At 43.1% G+C, this 20,071-nt stretch overlaps 1 non-coding gene and 1 pseudogene across 1 annotated transcript; both read right to left on the bottom strand.

Annotated features, from left to right (window-relative positions):
* Positions 1–7,583: 7,583 nt before the first annotated feature.
* Positions 7,584–7,768, bottom strand: LOC117695585 (small nucleolar RNA SNORA70; annotated as a pseudogene).
* A 4,426-nt stretch (positions 7,769–12,194) lies between these two features.
* Positions 12,195–12,326, bottom strand: LOC117695618 (small nucleolar RNA SNORA17). Its single transcript, XR_004604669.1, has one exon. It is a non-coding gene; the product is annotated as a small nucleolar RNA SNORA17 (small nucleolar RNA).
* Positions 12,327–20,071: the final 7,745 nt, after the last annotated feature.

The following is a 20,071-nucleotide window of genomic DNA, read 5'->3' as shown; positions in this document are numbered from 1 at the left end:
TCCTTATGCTTCTATGAGGCAGTGCCAGCACCTACCCCCCACCCCACTACCCCTTCCTCACCCTCACATTCCCCCCCACACACTCTGTGTTTGTTTTTTTATGGGATCAAGAAACTCCTCTCCCACCTATGCCCGATAAGGCCATCCTCCCCTACATATACTGCTGGAGTCATGGGTCCCTCCCTATGTGCTCCCAGGCTGGTGGTTTAGATCCTGGGGGGCTCTGGTTGTTTGGTATTGTTGCTTTCCTTCTGGGGTCACAAACCATTTCTGCTCCTTCAGTTCTCTAAGTTCTCTAAGTTCTCTAAGTTCTCCATTGGGAAACCCCTGATAATATCAGTGGTTAGCTGTGAGCATCGTCCTCTGAATGTGTTAGTCTTTGGCAGACCTGTAAGTAGACAGCTATATCACATTCTTGACAGCATGCACTTCCAGCCATCCACATCAGTGTCTAGCGTAGGTGACTGTACATGGGATGAATACCCAGGTGGAATGGTCTCCTGATGGCCCCTCCTTCAGTTTCTGTCCCAGGTTTTGTTTCTATATTTGCTCCCTTGAGGATTTTTGTTTCTCGTTCTAAGTAGAACTGAGGCATCCCCTCTTGGTCTTCCTTCTTCATGAGCTTCATGTGGTCTGCAGGTTGGGTCTTTGCTATTCCAAGCTTTTGGGCTAACATCAGCTTAACAGTGAATAAATACCATGTGTGTTCTTTTGTGATTGGGTTAACTCACTCAAGATGATAATTTCTAGATCCATCCATTTACCTAAAAATTTCTCGAATTCATTATTTTTAATAGCTGAGTAATACTCTATTGTGTAAATGTACACATTTTTTGTATCTATTCCTCTGTTGAGGGACATCTTGGTTCTTTCCAGCTTCTGGCTATTATAAATAAGGCTGCTATGAACATAGTGGAGCATATGTCCTTATTATATGTTGGAGGATCTTCTGGGTATATGCCCAGGAGTGGTATAGCTGGATCCTCAGGTAATGCTATGTCCAAACTGGTTTCCAGAGTGGTTGTACCAGCTTGAAATCCCACCAACAATGGAGGAGTGTTCCTCTTTCTCCGCATCCTTGCCAGCATCTACTATCACCTGAGTTTTTGATCTTAGCCATTCTGACTGGTGTGAGGTTAGGTATCTAAGGATTGTTTTGATTTGCATTTCCCTGATGACTAAGGATGTTGAGCATTTCTTAAGGTGCTTCTCAGCCATTCGAGATTCCTCTGTTGAGAATTCTTTGTTTAGCTCTGTACCCCATTTTTCAATAGGGTTATATGGTTGTCTGGAGTATAATTTCTTGAGTTCTTTGTATATGTTGGATATTAGCCCTCTATCAGATGTAGGATTGGTAAAGATCTTTTCCCAATCTGTTGGTTGCCGTTTCTTCTTATTGACAATATCCTTTGCCTTACAGAAGCTTTGCCATTTTATGAGGTCCCATTTGTCAATTCTTGATCTTAGAGCATAAGCCATTGGTGTTCTGTTCAGGAACTCCCCCCGCCCCATGCCTAGGTATTCGAGGGTCTTTCGCTCCTTATCATCTATTAGTTTCAGTGTATCTGCTTTTAAGTGAAGATCATTAATCCACTTGGATTTGAGATTTGTACAAGGAGATATGAATGGATTGATTTGCATCCTTCTACATGTTGACCTCCAGTTGAACCAGCACCATTTGCTGAAAATGCTGTCCTTTTTCCACTGGATGGTTTTAGCTCCTTTGTCAAAAATCAAGTGACCATAGGTATGTGGGCTCATTTCTGGATCTTCAATTCTATTCCATTGATCTTCCTGCCTGTCTCTGTACCAATACCATGCAGTTTTTATTATTATTGTCCTGTAGTACAGTTTGAGGTCAGGGATGGTAATACCCCCAGAAGTTCTTTTGTTGTTGAGAATAGTTCTCACTATCTTGGGTTTTTTGTTGTTCCAAATAAATTTGCAAATTGCTCTTTCTATCTCTATGAAGAATTGAGGTGGAATTTTGATGGGGATTGCAATGAATCTATAGACTGCTTTTGGCAAGATGGCCATTTTTACTAAATTAACCCTGCAAATCCAGGAGCATGGGAGATCTTTCCATCTTCTGAGGTCTTCTTCAATTTCTTTCTTCAGAGACTTGAAGTTTTTGTCATACAGATCTTTCACTTGCTTGGTTAGATTCACTCCAAGATATTTTATATTGTTTGTAACTATTGTGAAGGGTGTCATTTCCCTAATTTCATTCTCAGCCTGTTTATCTTTTGAGTATAGGAAGGCTACCGGTTTGTTTGAGTTGAGTTTATATCCAGCCACTTTACTGAAGTTGTTTATTGGGTTTAGGAGTTCTCTGGTGGAAGTTTTAGGGTCACTTAAGTATACTATCATATCATCTGCAAATAGTGAAATTTTGACTTCTTCTTTTCCTATTTGTATCCCTTTGACTTCCTTTTGTTGTCTAATCACTCTAGCTAGGACTTCCAGTACTATATTGAATAGGTAAGGTGAGAGTGGGCAGCCTTGTCTAGTCCCTGATCTTAGTGGGATTGCTTCAAGTTTCTCTCCATTTAGTTTGATGTCGGCTACTGGCTTGTTGTATATTGCTTTTACTATGTTTAGGTATGGACCTTGTATTCCTAATCTTTCCAAGACTTTTAACATGAAGGAATGTTGAATTTTGTCAAATGCTTTCTCAGCATCTAATGAGATGATCATGTGGTTTTTTTCTTTAAGTTTATTTATGTAGTGGATTACATTGATGGATTTCCGAATATTGAACCATCCCTGCATTTCTGGGGTAAAGCCTACTTGATCATGATGGATGATTGCTTTGATGTGTTCTTTGATTTGGTTTGCAAGAATTTTATTGAATCTTTTTGTATCAATATTCATAAGGGAGATTGGTCTTTAGTTTTCTTTCTTTGTTGGGTCTTTCTGTGGTTTAGGTATGAGCATAATTGTAGCTTCATAGAATGAATTGGGTATTGTTCCTTCTGCTTCTATTCGATGGAATAGTTTGAAGAGAATTGGTATTAGGTCTTCCTGGAAGGTCTGATAGAATTCTGCACTGAAACCATCTGGCCCCAAACTTTTTTTGGTTGGGAGAATTTAATGACTGCTTCTATTTCTTTAGGGGTTATGCGACTGTTTAGATGGTTTATCTGCTCCTCGTTTAACTTTGGTACCTGGTATCTATCTAGAAAATTGTCCATTTCATCCAGATTTTCCAATTTTGTTGAGTAAAGGCCTTTATAGTAGGATCTGACAATTTTTTTTTTAGTTTCCTCTGTTTCTGTTGTTATGTCTCCCTTTTCAGTTCTGATTTTATTAATTTGAGTACTGTCTCTGCGCCCTTTGGTTAGTCTGGCTAAGGGTTTGTCTATCTTGTTGATTTTCTCAAAGAACCAGCTCCTGTTTTTGTTGATATTTTGTATAGTTCTTTTTGTTTCAACTTGGTTGATTTCAGCCCTGAGTTTGATTATTTCCTGCTGTCTACTCCTCTTGGGTATATCTGCTTCTTTTTGTTCTAACGCTTTCAAGTGTGCTGTCAAGTTATTAATGTAGTCTCTTTCCATTTTCTTTTTGTGGGGACTTAGAGCTATGATTTTTTCCTCTTAGTACTGCTTTCATGTAGTCCTGCAAATTTTGATATAGTGTGTCCTCATTTTCATTTAAACCTAAAAGTCTTTAATTTCTTTCTTTATTTCTTCCTTGACCAAGTTATCATTGAATAGAGCATTGTTCAGTTTCCAAGTGTATGTGGGCTTTCCATTGTTTTTGTCCATGTCAAAGGCGAGTCTTAGTCCATGGTGGTCTGATAGGGTACAAGGGATTATTTCAATCTTTTTGTATCTGTTGAGGCCTGTTTTGTGACCAATTATGTGGTCTATTTTGGAGAAGGTACCATGAGGTGCTGAGAAGAAGGTATATTCTTTTGTTTCAGGATGAAATGTTCTATAGATGTCAGTTAAGTCCAATTGGTTCATAACTTCTGTTAGTTTCATTGTGTCTCGGTTTAGCTTCTGTTTCCATGATCTGTCCATAGCTGAGAGTGGGGTGTTGAAATCTCCCACTATTATTGTGTGAGGTGCAATGTATGCTTTAAGCTTTAGTAAAGTTTCTTTTATGTATGTGGGTGCCCTTGCATTTGGAACATAGATGTTCAGAATTGCAAGTTCCTCTTGGTACATTTTTCCTTTGATGAATATGAAGTGTCCTTCTTTATCTTTTTTTGATTACTTTTGGTTGAAAAACGATTTTATTTGATATTAGAATTGCTACTCCAGCTTGTTTCTTGGGGCCATTTGCTTGGAAGATTGTTTTCCAACCTTTTACTCTGAGGTAGTGTCTGTCTTTTTCACAAAGGTGCGTTTCCTGTATGCAGCAAAATGTTGGGTCCTGTTTACGTATCCAGTCTGATAGTCTATGTCTTTTTATTGGAGAATTGAGTCCATTGATATTAAGACATATTAAGGAAAAATGAATGTTGTTTCCTGTTATTTTTGTTATTGGCAGTGGAGTTATGTTTGTATAGCTACCTTCTTTTAGGGTTGTTGGAAGATTACTTTCTTGCTTTTTCTAGGTTGTAGTTTCCCTCCTTGTGTTGGAGTTTTCCACCAATTACCCTTTGAAGTGCTGGATTTGTGGTGAGATATTGTGTAAATTTGGATTTGTCATGGAATATTTCAGTTTCTCCATCAATATTGATTGAGAGTTTTGCTGTGTATAGTAGTCTGGGCTGGCATTTGTGTTCTCTTAGGGCCTGTATGATATCAGTCTAGGATCTTCTGGCTTTTATAATCTCTGGTGAGAAATCTGGTGTAATTCTTATAGGTCTGCCTTTATTTGTTACTTTGCCTTTTTCCCTTACTGCTTTTAGTATCTTCTCTTTGTTTTGTATATTTGATGTTTTGTTTATTATGTGACGGGAGGTGTTTCTTTTTTGGTCTAGTCTATTTGGGGTTCTGTAGGCTTCTTGTATATTTAAGAACATCTCTTTCTTTAGGTTAGGGAAGTTTTCCTCTATAATTTTGTTGGAGATATTTACTGGCCCTTTAATTTGGGAGTCTTCACTTTCACCTATACCTATTATTCTTAGGTTTGGTCTTCTCATTGTGTCCTGGATGTTTTGTGTTAGGAGCTTTTTACATTCCACATTTTCTTTGACTGTTGTGTCAATGTTTTCCATGGTATCTTCTGCGCATGAGATTCTCTCTTCTATCTCTTGTATTCTGTTGGTGATGCTTGTGTCTATGACTCCTGATCTTTTTTGTAGGTTTTTTATCTCCAGGGTAGTTTCCCTTTGAGATTTCTTTATTGTTTCTACTTCTATTTTTAGATCCTGGACGGTTTTGTGTAATTCCTTCACCTGTTTGGTTGTGTTTTCTTGCATTTCTTTAAGGGCTTCTACCTGTTTACCTGCATTCTCCTCAAATTCTTTGAGAGTGTTGTTTATATCCTTTTTAAAGTCCTCCATCATCATCATGAGAAGTGATTTTAATTCTGAGTCCTGCTTTTCTGGTGTGATGTGGTGTTCAGGACTTGCTATGGTGGGGGAACTGGGTTCTGGTGATGCCAAGTAACTTTGGTTTCTGTTGTTTACATTCTTATGCTTGCCTTTCACCATTTGGTTAGCTGTAGTGCTACTTGCACTCACTGGTTCTGACTGGAGTCTGCCTTTCCAGTTATCTTGGTTGTGTCAGAACTCCTTGGGGTCCAGATGACTCTATGATCCTGAGCTCCAGCTGCTCTGGGTACAGTGGCTCCTCTAGGATATTTCAGGATATGGTGTCTCCATGGTAGTAGACCAGCTAGGTGTTTGCTGCTCTGAATGTAGTTGCTCCTCTAGGATGCTTCAGGATATGGTGTCCCCTGCTCTGCAGCTCTGTGGACCGTGTCCTCTCTAGGATGCCTGCAGCTTTGCAGTCCTTGACCTCTCTTGGGTACCTCTGCAGCTCTGTGGTCCGTGACCTGTTACCTCCCTAGGGTGCCTCCGGACTCAGTTTCCAGAGGGGAGCAGATCAGCTGGGAGACTGTTCCAGCCACAGGTATCTGGGCCAGGGGTGGAAGGGGAGTGGCTCTCTGCAGGGGCAGGATCTGGATGCCAGGTGTGCTGTGAGGTCTCCCTACTGCCAGTTGTGCTTCTAAGGCCTAGGGCGGTGAGCGGGTTCTCCTACCTGCTGCTCTGCTATCCGTGCCCTCCCTAGGGTGCCTCCGTACTCAGTTTTCAGAGGGGAGCAGATTGGCTGGGAGACTGCTCCAGCCACCGGTATCCGGGCCAGGTGTGGAAGGGCTTTTTGTGTGTATTTATTGAATATTTGTGAACATATTCTGAGTGTGTATGAAGGACAGAAGATGGGTTCAGTTCCCTTGGGGCTTGAGTTACAAGTAGTCTTGAGCTACTTCAGATGGGTAATGTTACCTGAACTTGGGTCTTCTGGAACAGCAGCAAGTGAGTTCAACTGTTGAGCCATCTGCCCAGGTCTGTCAACACACTTAAATTGCTTTATCCTTTATCTGGGGTTTGTGAGCTAAATTTGTTTGTTTGTTTTTTATTTATTCCTGAACATGATTTGGTGGTGTATAGGAGAGTACCACAGTGGAAGCCCTCCAGAGGACAGAGCCTGCCATTGGTACAGGGGATCATGATTGGTGATAACACTCGACACCACAGCCACCAGGAATGAGCTGATTCTCAGTGACTATGTCTTCAGTTCGATCTGTCTTCAACCTAGTGAAGCCCTACATCTTTGAGATATGGATCTAGAGGGTAGAGGTGGGAAGGAAAAAGAACTCAGTGAGGAGGACCAGGGCAAGAAAGTGGGAGGAAGGCGCTTAATAACATGACTTACCTTCTGGCAGCCAGACAGCTTGAACTTGACTTCACCTAGGGCCTCAGTCTTTTTTTTTTCAACAACAATAATAAAATATTTATTTTAAGGTTAGCTATAAATGAGCAGTGGAATTACTGGTGATTTTGGTTTCCTCCTTTAGCATTTTTTCTTTTCTTTTTTTTATTGGCTATTTTATTTACATTTCAGATGCCATCCCCTTTCCCCATTTCCCCTCCCTAGAAAACCCCTATCCCATACCCCTTTTTCCTTTTTGCTTTTATACATTTTTTTTAAAATGTTAATCAAAGGCTTTATAAGTTTGGTAATGCTCAATCAGAAGTGTAACCTAATATTCAACCTAGATATATCAACTATCTTTGACTGGTGGAGACACGTAAATATATGCCTCCATGTCCCCCCTCCCCGTTTCTCTCTTTTTCTCTCTCTCATCACCTAGCTTCTCCTCTCCTTCTTCTTCTTTTCTCCTTACTCCTTCTCTTCCTCTCAGTACTCCTCCCACCTTAGCTCCTCCTACATATCACCCTTCCTGTTAAAATAAAACTTTTCTCTCAAAATACAATTAGACCATAATTATGTAGGGCCTCAATCTTGTGTTCCTTATTCTGAAGCATGATTCAGGTGGGCTTGACTCCACAAGTGTGAATCCTGACCACTCTGACTTGGGGATTTCCTAAGGCATCATGTGTACCTGTCTGGACCCTAGATTGGGGACAGCATGGAAATCAGAGACTTGAATAACTGCCAGAAAATTGTCTCCAAGTTCCCTTAGGGAAATCCATATAGGTAACAGTGAATTCACCCCCAAGGAGCCTACTGTTTGCATCCATTGCAACAGGGTGAAGTCATCTCCAAGGAGCCTGCTGTTTGCAACCCATTGCACAGCAAGACTCCATGAGGAAAGAGACCTACCTGGTCAGCTTAATCTGCTACAGATTTACCATACTTTTTAAGACACAGCTTCTCAGTGAATATGAAACTAACTGATTTGGTCAAGCTGAGTGGCCACAGAGCTTTGGGGATGGATCCACCGGTCTCTGTCCTCTATCCCAGACATGCTGGCTTTGGGTTTTAAGAGTGATCTGAACTTGGGTCTTCATAGCTACATGGCAAAACACTTTATCCACTGAGCCATCTTCTTGCCCACCTTTAATTTTATGGTCAGTAGTGATACATTAGTGACAAATTTACACAAATGAATGACATTTAGGGTGCTAATTCTGCCATGCACATTTGTGCACAGATGATGTGCAATGTCACCCTACTTCTACCTTCTCCCCTACTCTTAGATGCTTTATCTCACAGACCTCTTCACCATCTATACATAGTCCTACTTTCGGGTCCATGTCTTATTATTGTTGTTGTTTTTTCATTTTTCTGTTCTCATGCATGAAATGAAAGTGAACATATCACTTGGAGTGTTTCTTTTATTATTATGTAATGTCCTGTTGCATTTACATGAGATCTGATATTGGTTATAAGTGCTCATAGCCTGACCAAGGCTTCATGGATAGCACAGGTAGCTGGATCCAGAATAGCAGTAAACAAGTCTGTTAGTGGCCATAGAGAATTTCACCCTTCCTAGTAGCTTTTGCCCTAGTCACACTGATACCATAGGGGGTTCTTGTCACTGAAATGAGGACCAACAATATGACTTTGGCCAAGGGTTTTCCTCCATCATCTTCAAAAATGCATAGCTCTGCTGGCTATACCAGAAACATCTGTTATCATAATCTACACTGAGGACCTACCAGATATGCCTAGGGGTGATTAGAGACAGTTCAGTAGTCCATGGCATGCAATGGATCTCTCTCCTCAGTACCAAACTCACCTTGATCCTCTGCTAAGGGAGTAGTTCTGCACATTTCTTTCTCAGGCCCTGGGGAAAATAATGCTTGTGCCAGCCAGCATTTTTAATACAAGGTGGAGCCCCTGTCCAAAAGACTGATATCATTTCCTTCCCAAGCTCATACTCATTCCCAGAGTTCCCTATTCTTAGAGCATCATTCCTTTCAATTGATCCCCCATCTGCAGTGTCTTCAAGATGGAGCTGCTATAGTAAGCACAGCTTAGAGTAAGCATTGGAGAAACCAAGATTGTCAAACATGTAGGCCTTTTTCTTCAACCAAAGGAAATGAATGATTCCTGATCACTTGGAAAACCAGTGATTGTGGTAAAACAATCTAGTGGTCCTTTGCTATTCCATTAGCAGTCAGCCTCCATCTGAATCCCTTAATATCCTGAGCATTGTTTAGGTATTAAACCTGAGCTTTGTCTGTCAGTAAATGAAGCCCCTTCTTATCAAAGAAACCCTATGCATTTTACATCCTCCATCAATAGAATCTATCCTCATGCTTACCACTGATCCTTCCACTAGGTCCTGTTCCTGAGCTCTGTTACCAGCCAATAGAACTAATTTAAAAAAGATTTTTCAAATTTTTTATTGGTTCTCTTTAAACTTCATATCATGTACCCCAACACCACTCATTTCCCCCTCCCCTCATACTCACCTTCCATCCTTGCAACTTCCCCATTTAACTGAGAAAAAAGTCTCCTGGAAGCTGTAGTATGTCACAGTGTGTCCCACATTATTCCATTTTGTCCACACTTCTTTGCAAATGTTTATTGCAATGACTCAGTCTAGTACAAGGCCTCTTACTTCTGCTACTCTATCAATACTGGAACCTCACTGGGACTCCTCAGATATCTTATTGTTGCCCTATGTTATGGAGATCCTGAAGCTTTGGATCTGTAAGACCAGCCCTTTCATGCACTCCAGCAGTTCATTGGTGGGGAAGATGTTGGGGTGGACCAATTGAAAGCACTGGATCTGGGACTGAGATGTATCTGAGCTAGTCAGCTCTTCTGCTCTCACACACTTGGCACTGGCTCACCAGCAACCCCTCACAAACAGAACCAGCTCTATCCTGCTGCCCAGTAGAGGTGCAGGGCCTACTCTCCTGAGTGCTGTAGCCAGTGAGGGACATGGCCAGTTCTCTCATTCATAATCCTGGGCCACCTTTCCTTTCTGCCACAGATGATGAAGGATGAGGGAGGAGAAGAATGGTATCTCTCTCTCATCTGCATCATTGCCCAGAAGATAAGAAACAGAGCTGGCTCTCCTGTGCTCTCTCACCTTTGGGGCTGGCTAACCTGCAACCCTACAACCAGGGCCAGCTCTACTATGCTGTCCAAGCAAGGCACAGGGTCTCCTATCCTGAGTGCTGCAGCAGGTAGAGGGCAGAACTCAGGATAGCAGGATAGCTCTCCTGCAATCATAATCTGTCCTGTTCAGCAGGGTGTTAAACAGGGGTCCAGGGAGGTCACCTGAAAGAGAGTGGAGGGGGGACAGGCAGATGCAAAGAATGACAATTTGTCTATGAATTGCCCCCCACCCACCCCCCTGCTCTCTTTCAGGTGACCTCCCCAGACCCCTGTTTAATGCTCTGCTGAACAGGACATTTTGACGCCCCACCTGAAAGAGAGCGGAGGGGTGGTGGTGGGGAATAGGCAGACAAAGAACGAGCATCTTGTCTAAAGTCTGATGAAACTGCTAATTTTACTTTTTTCACACAGGGGTTATATACACAAAAAGGTAGGATGTGGGGGAGGGGATGATGCAAGAGCATAGGTGTTCAGGGGGAGTACAGATATCTTTCAGAAGAGTATCATCTGGGTGAAGGTTCAGGGGACAGATCAGTATGACTCTGCCTATGATTCACTTGTCCTTATCTACATTGGTACTATCTATCCACCAAGGTTACCTATCTACAAGGTCTATGACTACTCAGGCTGGAAAATTTCCACCAAAGCTGCTTGTTTACAATAGCTTCTAGCCATCTGTTTCAGTGTTTTTCCACAGAGACCCAAGACCTTTGTGTTAGCAGGCATGTATGTCAGGACTATTGCTTATTTTAGGCCATCAGTGTATAATAAGCAGGGCTCCGCCTGACAATGACCCCAGTGTCAGGTTTCCCACTTGCCCTAGGTGGCAAGGGTTAAGGGTGGGGAACACTGCCACATGACTGACAAGAGGCCAGGCAAGCTCTTCCATGCTTATATATCTTTAGGGCTGGCTCACCTGCATCCCTGACATCAGAGTCAGTTCTAATGTACTGCCCAGGTGAGGTACAGAGCTGGTTCTCCCAAGTGCCGCAGCATGTGAGGGCCATTGGCAGCTCTTCTGCTCTCACAATGCCAGATCAACTTTCCTGCTCTGGTCTCTAGTGTTGAGAGCAAAAGGGAGGAGAGGGAATCTTTCCCTTGCCAACAACACTGTACAGCAGACAAGAGGCAGGATCAGCTCGCCTACATGCATGCCCTCCGGGCAGGATCACCCACCACCCCTACATCTAGGGCCAGCCCTATTGTGCTGACCAGGTGAGATGCAGAGCCTGGTCTTCTGAGTGCTGTCGCTGGTGAAGGACAGGGCAGGCTTTCCTGCTCTCATGAACTCAGGGTCTCCTGCCTACCATAGGTGATTGAAAAAGGTATCTCTCCCTTATCCATGCCACCACAGGGAGAAGAGTGGTAGGGCCAGCTCTCCCATATTCACATTCTTTGGGCCAGCTAACCCACAACTCCAACAATGTGCAGGCCTGCTCTCCCAAGTACTGTGGTTGGCTATGGGCAGGGTCAACTTTCCAGCTCTCATGCCTCTAGGGTCAGCTCTCCCACTATGACTAGGTAAGGGGTGAGGCAAATTCTGCACAGCCCTCAAACATTAAAATGTTCTGGTAACAGACCCCTGCTGCTGCAGAGCCATGGACCCAGATATGGATTCCAGTGTCAGCACAGTCCCAGGTGGCATCACCACCAAATCATGTCAGTCTGTTTCTTACTACCTTCAAGATTCAGGGTCTGCCTTTCTATGTTTTGCTCACATCTTTTTGTTTCTCTTTCTCGTCTGTTTCCCCACCACTTACTTTCTTTTAGTGGGGTCTGGGGTTTCTGAGTGTTATCTCAGGAATGATCTCAGAAGTGTTATACCCTGCTCATGCATGATGGAGCCATTGGACAGGGATCATCTTGAGCATGTTCTGACCCCCCCAGGTCTTGAGGTGGGTATTGCCAGACTGGTGGTCATCTCAGGCTAGCTCCCTGTCTGGGCCCCATGACACCAGTCTGGTGGTTTTTTCAAACTACTCTACCAGCCCATACAAGTGGCCATCTGTCTTGGGTTCATTCCTGCCTGGGGCCTGTGATCCAAGGTGGGGTTCTTCTACTCTCAGGCTTGCTTCCAGTCCTAGGAATACATCCAGATCTACCTGGCACCAGAGTGGTGGTCATCTCAGGCTAGCTCCCTATCCAGGCCCTCTGTCAACAGACTGGTGGTGCTCTTAGGCTCCATTTTTTAAAGGAAATGTTAGGCTACTAATCATTCAGATGTTCATGGGTCAGAACCCTGAGAATAGGCATAGCCTCTTTTCTCTCTGCCACCTACTGACACACATGTGACACAGCAGCCACACCTGCAATGCCTCTAGGGGCAGGTAGAACACATTCTTTTTTGGAATTAATTTTTTATTGGATATTTTATTTACATTTCAGATGTTATCTCCAAGGACCTCCTCTCCTACCTATGCCCAACAAGGTTGTGAGCTCCGTGTTTCAGGAACGTGGCTGACCACAAGATAGATGGCTTATTACGTACAGGCTCTTAGAGAATAGTCTATACAAAATGTTCCTTTATGACTCTTGTACCCTGTCACAAACTGAATAATGGGCTGGGACTTTCCACAGGTGCTCTCCAATAACACTCCTTTACTCCCCCTGGGTTGTGGTTTTCTCCCTGAGTTGTGGTTTTTGGCTTTAAATTCTCTCTGTCTCCAAAGCTCCAGGGTCAGACCCCACTGCCTTGCGTGGGCCATGGGTCTTGACCTCAGCATACTGATTGAAATATGCCTCTTGCTGATTGCATCAAGTTCGGTGTCTTGTGAGTTAATGGGTGGCTGTGAATTCCCGAGGCTTGGGTGAGGTCCTCCCTTCGTGGGGGCCTTACATTTTTGGTTCCCTGACCGGGAATCTGCAACCACCCTAAGCTCCAAGAACCCACTTGGTGGTAAGATTTCATCCGCGGTTGTCTGTCTGGTTGCTGTGTGGCCATCTGTCTAAACTGTTTGGTTTCTCATGTGGCTGTCTGTGTAAATTGTTTGATTTCTGAAAAGTGCACTTTGATTTTGGTCTGCAGTTGTGTCTGTCTGAAGAGACAGTAAACTGTTTTTTTGTCTTGGGAGGAGACAAGCAGGTGACTAGCAGATGTGCTGTGGTGGTCACCAGCTGCTGCACCCTGAGAGACGTCTCAGGAAGATAGGGACCCCAGAGACGTCTGGGAAGTTCCCATGGGGCCGGAGAGGAAGTGAAATCCCTCCCAGCTGACACTAGGTGCCGCGGAGGACGTGGAATCCCTCCTGGCTGTCACGGGGGGGGGGGGGGGGTTGGAGAGGAAGTGGAATCCCTCCCAGCTGGCAAGGGGTGCCGGGGAAGACGTGGAATCCTTCCTAGCTGGCACTCGAGATTGAGACAGGTTTTTTGTTAGTCTTTCTGTGTATATGTTTTGTCTGGGTTTTGTGTTATTTGTGATGATGAGACAGACTATGAATAAAGTTTAACCTTAGACTATTGAACTGAAGTTAAAACCAGAGCACATAACTTATCAGTTGAGATCAAGAAAGGACCATGACAGACTTTCTGTGCCTCAGAGTGGCTGACTTTTGATGTTGACTGGCTACCAGAAGAGACTTTTGACTTGACTATTATTTTTAAAGTTAAAGCTATTATTTTTCAGGAATGACCTGGGTCACATCCTGATGAACAGCCATGCATTACTCTGTGGCAGGACCTGGTCCAAGATCCATCACCATGGGTGAGAAAGAAAAAGCCAGGCTCCTGAGCCCTGGCCCTCCGCTGAACGAGGCACAGACCAAACTGGAAGATTCATCACCCTTTCTATTCAGATAACCCTGCCAGTCTGACCAGACTAGAAAAGTCTTTAATGTTTTTCCACCAGCCTACCTGGGATGATTGCCAGCAACTTTTACAGGTTCTCTTTACCACAGAAGAATGAGAAAAGATCCTGTTAGAAGCCCCCCTTAACTGACCAGACTGGGACATGGCTACAGGTAGGGAACGGCTGACAATTTACCCTGCCGGGCTCTGGTGACAGGTAAGAAGTTACAGTATATAGAGAAATTATAAGATTATACCCTGCAGGATTTAGTTAAAGAGAGAGAAGAAATATATCACAAAAGAGAGACTGAAGACTAGAATATTGGCCGCAGTTATAAGAGATAGACAGAGAGAAAGGGCAGGGCCTAGACAAATAGGAAAGCTGGGCAACAAAAGACACTGGGCTTGAGACTGCCCAAAGAAGAAAGGAAGGATCCCTAAGGTCCTGGCTCTCAAAGAAGATGACTGGAGGGGATCCTGAGAGTGGAGGGGGCCCTTATGGACTTTCTGGTGGATACTGGAACAGAATATCCAGTTCTGAAACAATCATTGAGAAAATTACAAAAAGACCACAGTCATAGGGGCAACTGGGCAGAAACAATATTCTTAGACCACTTCACGAACTGTTAATCTGAGAAAAAGACAAGAGTCTCATTCTGGTTATTCCTGAGTGCCCTATGCCTTTGTTGGGGAGAGACAAAGTTGAAGTTTACTCAGATAGGACCAGAGGTGTCTTGAGAGAACCCCCACCTCTATGATACTGGCCTTAAAACTAGAAGATGAGTACCGGCTTCATGAGATTCAAGAGCAACAAGAAGCCCCAACATTAATAAATGGTTAACAGAATTTCCAAAAGCTTGGACTAAAACCAGTGCCTCCTCTATTGGAGTGCGGCAGTACCCAATGAGTCATGAAGCCAGAGAAAGAATTAGACCTCACATTCATAGACTGTTACAATAAAACATTCTGGTTCCTTGCCAGTCGCCATGGAAATTGACTCTAAGACAGCAGATAATTGTTGTGACACCTCACTACCTTGAGAACATTATCTGGCAGCCCCCTGACCGATAGATGAGTAATGCCCACCTGAAAGGGTAATCTTTACCTCCCCAGCCATCTTGAACCCTGCCACCTTGCTGCCTGAGACTGATGATTCCTCCCCTGTCCATTGACATTCTGGCAGAAGACCAACCTTGGCCAGGGAGTCCGAACTGGTATATGGATGGGAGCAGCTTTGTGATTGAAGGTAAGATAGCAGGAGCAAAAAAAAAAAAAAAAAAACCCCAAGTGATTTGGGCCAGCAGCCTTCGAAAAAGAACACTGATAGCAGGTATGCTTTTGCCACTGCTCATATTCATGGGACAATTTACAGACAGAGGGCTTTCTGACTTCTGCAGGAAAAGACATTAAGAACAACAACAACAACAAAAAAAAAACAACTGAGCCTCCTCGAGACCATCTATTTGCCTCAAAAAAGTGGCCATAATTCATTGTCCTGGACATCAGAAAACTCAAGAAGCTGTTGCTAAAAGAAATCAGACGATAGATTTGACTGCTAAAGAGGCTGCTCAAAGAGCTATAATCCTGACTGTTGAAAGTCCTAGAAAATATCTTGAATAACTTGGTAATTTTATGTGTTGAACTTATTTGAAAAAAAACTGTGAGGCCTGTGCCCTGACTAACACTGGAAGAAAACTTCAAGAGACAGACCTGGGGCCTACTGAGAAGTGGACTTCACAGAAGTCAAACCTGCTAAATATGATAACAAATATTAGTTTTTATAGATACTTTTTCAGGTTGTTTAAAAGCCTTTCCTACAAAGACTGAGACTGCCAACATGGTGGCTAAGAAGATCTTAGAAGAGAACTTCCCCAAATTTGAAATACCCAAGATAATTGGGTCTGACAATAGACCTGTCTTTGTTGCCCAGGTAAATCAGGGATTGGCCACCTAGCTAGAGATTAATTACAAATTATGTTGTGCTTACAGACCCCAGAGCTCAGGACAGGTAAAAAAGATAAACAAAACTAAGTTAGCCTTGGAGACTGGCAGGGGATGACTGGACAGCCCTCCTTCCTTTTGCCTTGTTCTGGGTTATGATTTAAGGTAATACCTTTTAAGATTTTATGTGTGTGGGGGGGGTCTCCACCACTTACTGAGATAGATAAAATATATGATTCTGTTGTTGTTCTTTCTAAATCCCTGTTTGCCCACATGAAAACACTTGAGGTGGTCTGACGTGAAATCTGGGAGCAGTTAAAAGAAGCTTATGAGACTGGAGACCTGAGTGTGCCTCATCAGTTCCAGATTAGAGATGCTGTTCTCATCTGCCACCACCGGGTCGAGAACCTGGAGCCTCACTAGAAAAGACCATACCTGGTGCTCCTGACCACCCCCACAGTGATAAAAGTTAAAGACATCTCTAAATAGATTAGTTACCTTTGTTAGAAAAAAATAAGTGCTGTTCAGATTTTGATGTTACACCAAGTTTTATGATTAAAACTTTTACATCAGAAGAAATGGGGAAGTGAAAGGGTTAAAAATTTTCAAAACCTCCTAGCAGACTGAACAGAAACAAGAGTGCAGGTCATCTTGGTCATGAGCTTTGTGTTTCAGGAACTTGGCTGACCACAAGATAGATGGCTTATTACGTACAGGCTCTTAGAGAATAGTCTATACAAAATGTTCCTTTATGACTCTTGTACCCTGTCACAAACTGAATAATGGGCTGGGACTTTCCACAGGTGCTCTCCAATAACCCTCCTTTACTCCCCCTGGGTTGTGGTCTTCTCCCTGAGTTGTGGTTTTTGGCTTTAAACTCTCTGTCTCCAAAGCCCTGGGGTCAGACCCCACTGCCCCTGCATGGGTCATGGGTCTTGACATCAGTATACTGATTAAAATATGCCTCTTGCTGATTACATCAAGTTCCATGTCTTACACAAGCTTTTGGGCTAATATCCTTATCAGTGAGTGCTTACTATGTGTGTTCATTTGTGATTGGGTTACCTCACTCAAGATGATATTTCTAGCTCCACTCATTTACCTAAGAATTTCATGAAGTCATTGTTTTTAATAGCTAATACTCCATTATGTAAACATACCACATTTTCTGTATCCATTTCTCTGTTGAAGAACATCTGGTTTTTTTCCAGCTTCTGGCTATTATAAATATGGTTGCTATGAACATAGTGGAGCATGTGTCCTTGTTATATGTTGGAGCATCTTCTGGGAATATGCCCAGGAGTGGTATAGCTGGGTCCTTAGGTAGTGCTATGTCCAATTTTCTGAGGAACCACCAGGCTGATTTCCAGAGTGGTTATAGTACCAGCTTGCAATCCCACCAACAATGGAGGAGTGTTCCTCTTTTTCCACAGCCTTGCCAGCATCTGCTGTTGAAAGAGTTAAAAATTTTTAAACCTTCCACAGATAGAGTCAAAAGTGCAAATCAGCTTGTTCTGCGCTCTGGGTCCTAGGAAACTAGCTATCCGGATACAAGACAAAATAAGTAAAATAAGAGTTCAGAGCTGGGAATTCAGTGTGACCAAGTGCTATGGGTACCAGGAACTAAAACTGACCATAAGATAGATTGAATAGGGTTTGAGCTGGGAGTTCAAGTTAGCGTGCCTGTGCACCCTGGATACCAGGAACTTGGCTGACCACAAGATAGATGGCTGATTACGTATAGGCTCTTAGAGAATTGCCTGTTCCTTGTACCCTGTCACAAACTGAATAATGAGCTGAGACTTTCCACATGTGCTCTCCAATAGCCCCCCTTACTCCCCTGGGTTGTGGTTCCCCCCTGAGTTGTGGTTTTGGGCTTTAAATTCTCTCTGTCTCCAAAGCCCCGGGGTCAGACCCCATTGCCCCCTGCATGGGCTACAGGTCTTGACCTCAGTATACTGATTAAAATATGCCTCTTGCTGATTACATCAAGTTTGGTGTCTTGCAGTTAATGGGTGGCCTCAAATTCCTGAGGCTTGGATGAGGTCCTCCATTCGTGGGGGCCTTACACTGTCACATGAGTTTTAGATCTTAGTCACTCTGACTGGTGTGAGTGGAATCTCGGAGTTGTTTTGGTTTGCATTTCTCAGATGACTAAAAATGTTGTGTTGTGGCCCGAGCTGCCCCACGTTTGGGGGCCAAAATGTCGTGGACTGCTCTGTCAATGTTGGAACCCGCACTGCCCAAAGCCTTGGGGGCTAAATTGTTAGAGCCCACACTGCCCCAAGCTGCTCCAGTACTTGGGTCGGGGTTCAGCATGAGAGAGAGTGAGGATTGACTTCAGGAATGGAGACCAGACAGAGTGTGATTCAATCCCATTTATTCTTCAGTCTCTCTTCCTAGTCCAAGTCCTAAGTCTTGAGTTCCTGGTCCCTAGTTCCTAGTCCCTAGCACCTAATCCTAGTTCCAGTTGCTAGTCTCTCTCCCAATTCCAAGTTTTTTCTCCAACTGCTAAGTGCCTAATCCAAGTGCCTAATACTTAATTCCTTGTTCTTCTTCCAAGTGCCAAGTGCCTAATACCTAATAATCTCTTCTGTCTGCCTCTCACCTTTTATAAGTCTCACTTCTAAACCATGCCTCTAAGTCACGCCCTTAAGTCATGCCCTTAGGTCTTGTCTCTAAATCTGATCTCTAAGTCACGCCCTTACGTCACACACCTTTAAGTCTCACACACCCAATGGAAGATCCTGGGTATCTAAAACAAGATGTTATCAGAGTGTGCTCAGCCGTTGTAGGCTATTATACTCAAGTCTCTTGTCAGGTTATATGGCTCAAGATGGCTGCACGGATGATAGCCGCCTTCTGTCGTCTCCTCACAATGTTGAACATTTTCTTTAGGTGCTTCTCGGCCATTCGAGTTTCCTCAAATGTTGAGAATTCTTTGTTTAGCTCTGTACCCCAATTTTAATAGGGTTTTTTGGTTGGCTGGAGTCTAGTTTCTTGAGTTCTTTGTATATATTGGATATTAGCTCTCTATTGGATGTAGGATTGGTAAAGATCTATTCCCAATCTGTTGGTTGCCGTTTTGTCCTATTGACAGTGTCCTTTGCCTTACAGAAGCTTTGCCATTTTATGAGGTCCCACTTGTCAATTCCTGATCTTAAAGCATAAGCCATTGGTGTTCTGTTCACCAATTTTCCCCTGTACCCAAGTATTCGAGGCTCATCCCCATTTACTCTTCTATTAGTTTCTGTGTATCTGGTTTTATGTGAAGGTCCTTTATCCACTTGGGCTTGAGCTTTGTATAAGGGGATAAGAATGGATCAATTTGCATTCTTCTACATGCTGACCTCCAGTTGAACCAGCACCATTTGTTGAAAATGCTGTCCTTTTCCCACTGGTGGGTTTTAGCACCTTTGTCAAAGATCAAGTGACCATAGGTGTGTGGGTTCATTCCTGGGTCTTCAAATCTATTCCATTGATCTTCCTGCCTGTCTCTGTACCAATACCATGCAGTTTTTATCATGATTGCTCTGTAGTACAGGTTTAGGTCAGGGATGGTGTTTTCCCCAGAAGTTCTTTTATTTTTGACAGTAGTTTTCACTATCATGGGTTTTTTGTTATTCCAAATGAACTTGAAAATTTCTGTTTCTAACTCTATGAAGAATTGAGTTGGAACTTTGATGGGGATTGCATTGAATCTGTAGATTGCTTTTGGCAAGATGGCTATTTTTACTATATTAATTCTGCCAATCCATGAGCATGGGAGATTTTTCCATATTCTGAGATCTTCTTAGATTTCTTTCTTTAGAGACTTGAAGTTCTAATCATACAGATCTTCCCCTTGCTTGGTTAGAGTTGTAGAGTGAAAAATTATAAAAATCATTTTTATAAAATGTATATAGGCTTTTCTCTAAGCCTCACTTTAAAAGGCATGGAAAATTTTCTCTGACGCAAGCTAAAAATGTAGACTGGCAGGTTTCAGGAACTTGAAAAGAGGAATGCAAATCATCTAGATGGTGCTGAGAATGAGTAACCATGATGACAGGGTAGGGCCGTGTCTGAGCAAGTGAGAAATAGTTTAACAAGTAACAGTGCAGGGCCACAATGACAGGGCAAGGCCACATTTTTGAGAAGAATGAGTATACAGAGTGTTTTCCACATGACCCTTACTCACTTAGGTTGGGTTCCTCTGGAATTTTCCGCTATTTTTATGTTATTTTTCCTTAGCAATGCCTCACCTTCTCCTCACTCCCCTGGCTTGTGGTTTTCCGCTTTTAAAAAGCTCCTCAGCCAGCCGGTCTTTGTCAATTCAGCTCCTGGGTGGGCAAACGAATTGACCGTTAGCC

Source organism: Arvicanthis niloticus, chromosome X, assembly GCF_011762505.2.
Source record: "Arvicanthis niloticus isolate mArvNil1 chromosome X, mArvNil1.pat.X, whole genome shotgun sequence".
Taxonomy (NCBI): Eukaryota; Metazoa; Chordata; class Mammalia; order Rodentia; family Muridae; genus Arvicanthis; species Arvicanthis niloticus.
Note: the sequence above shows the minus strand (reverse complement) of the source record. Positions and strands in the feature narration are given on the sequence as shown.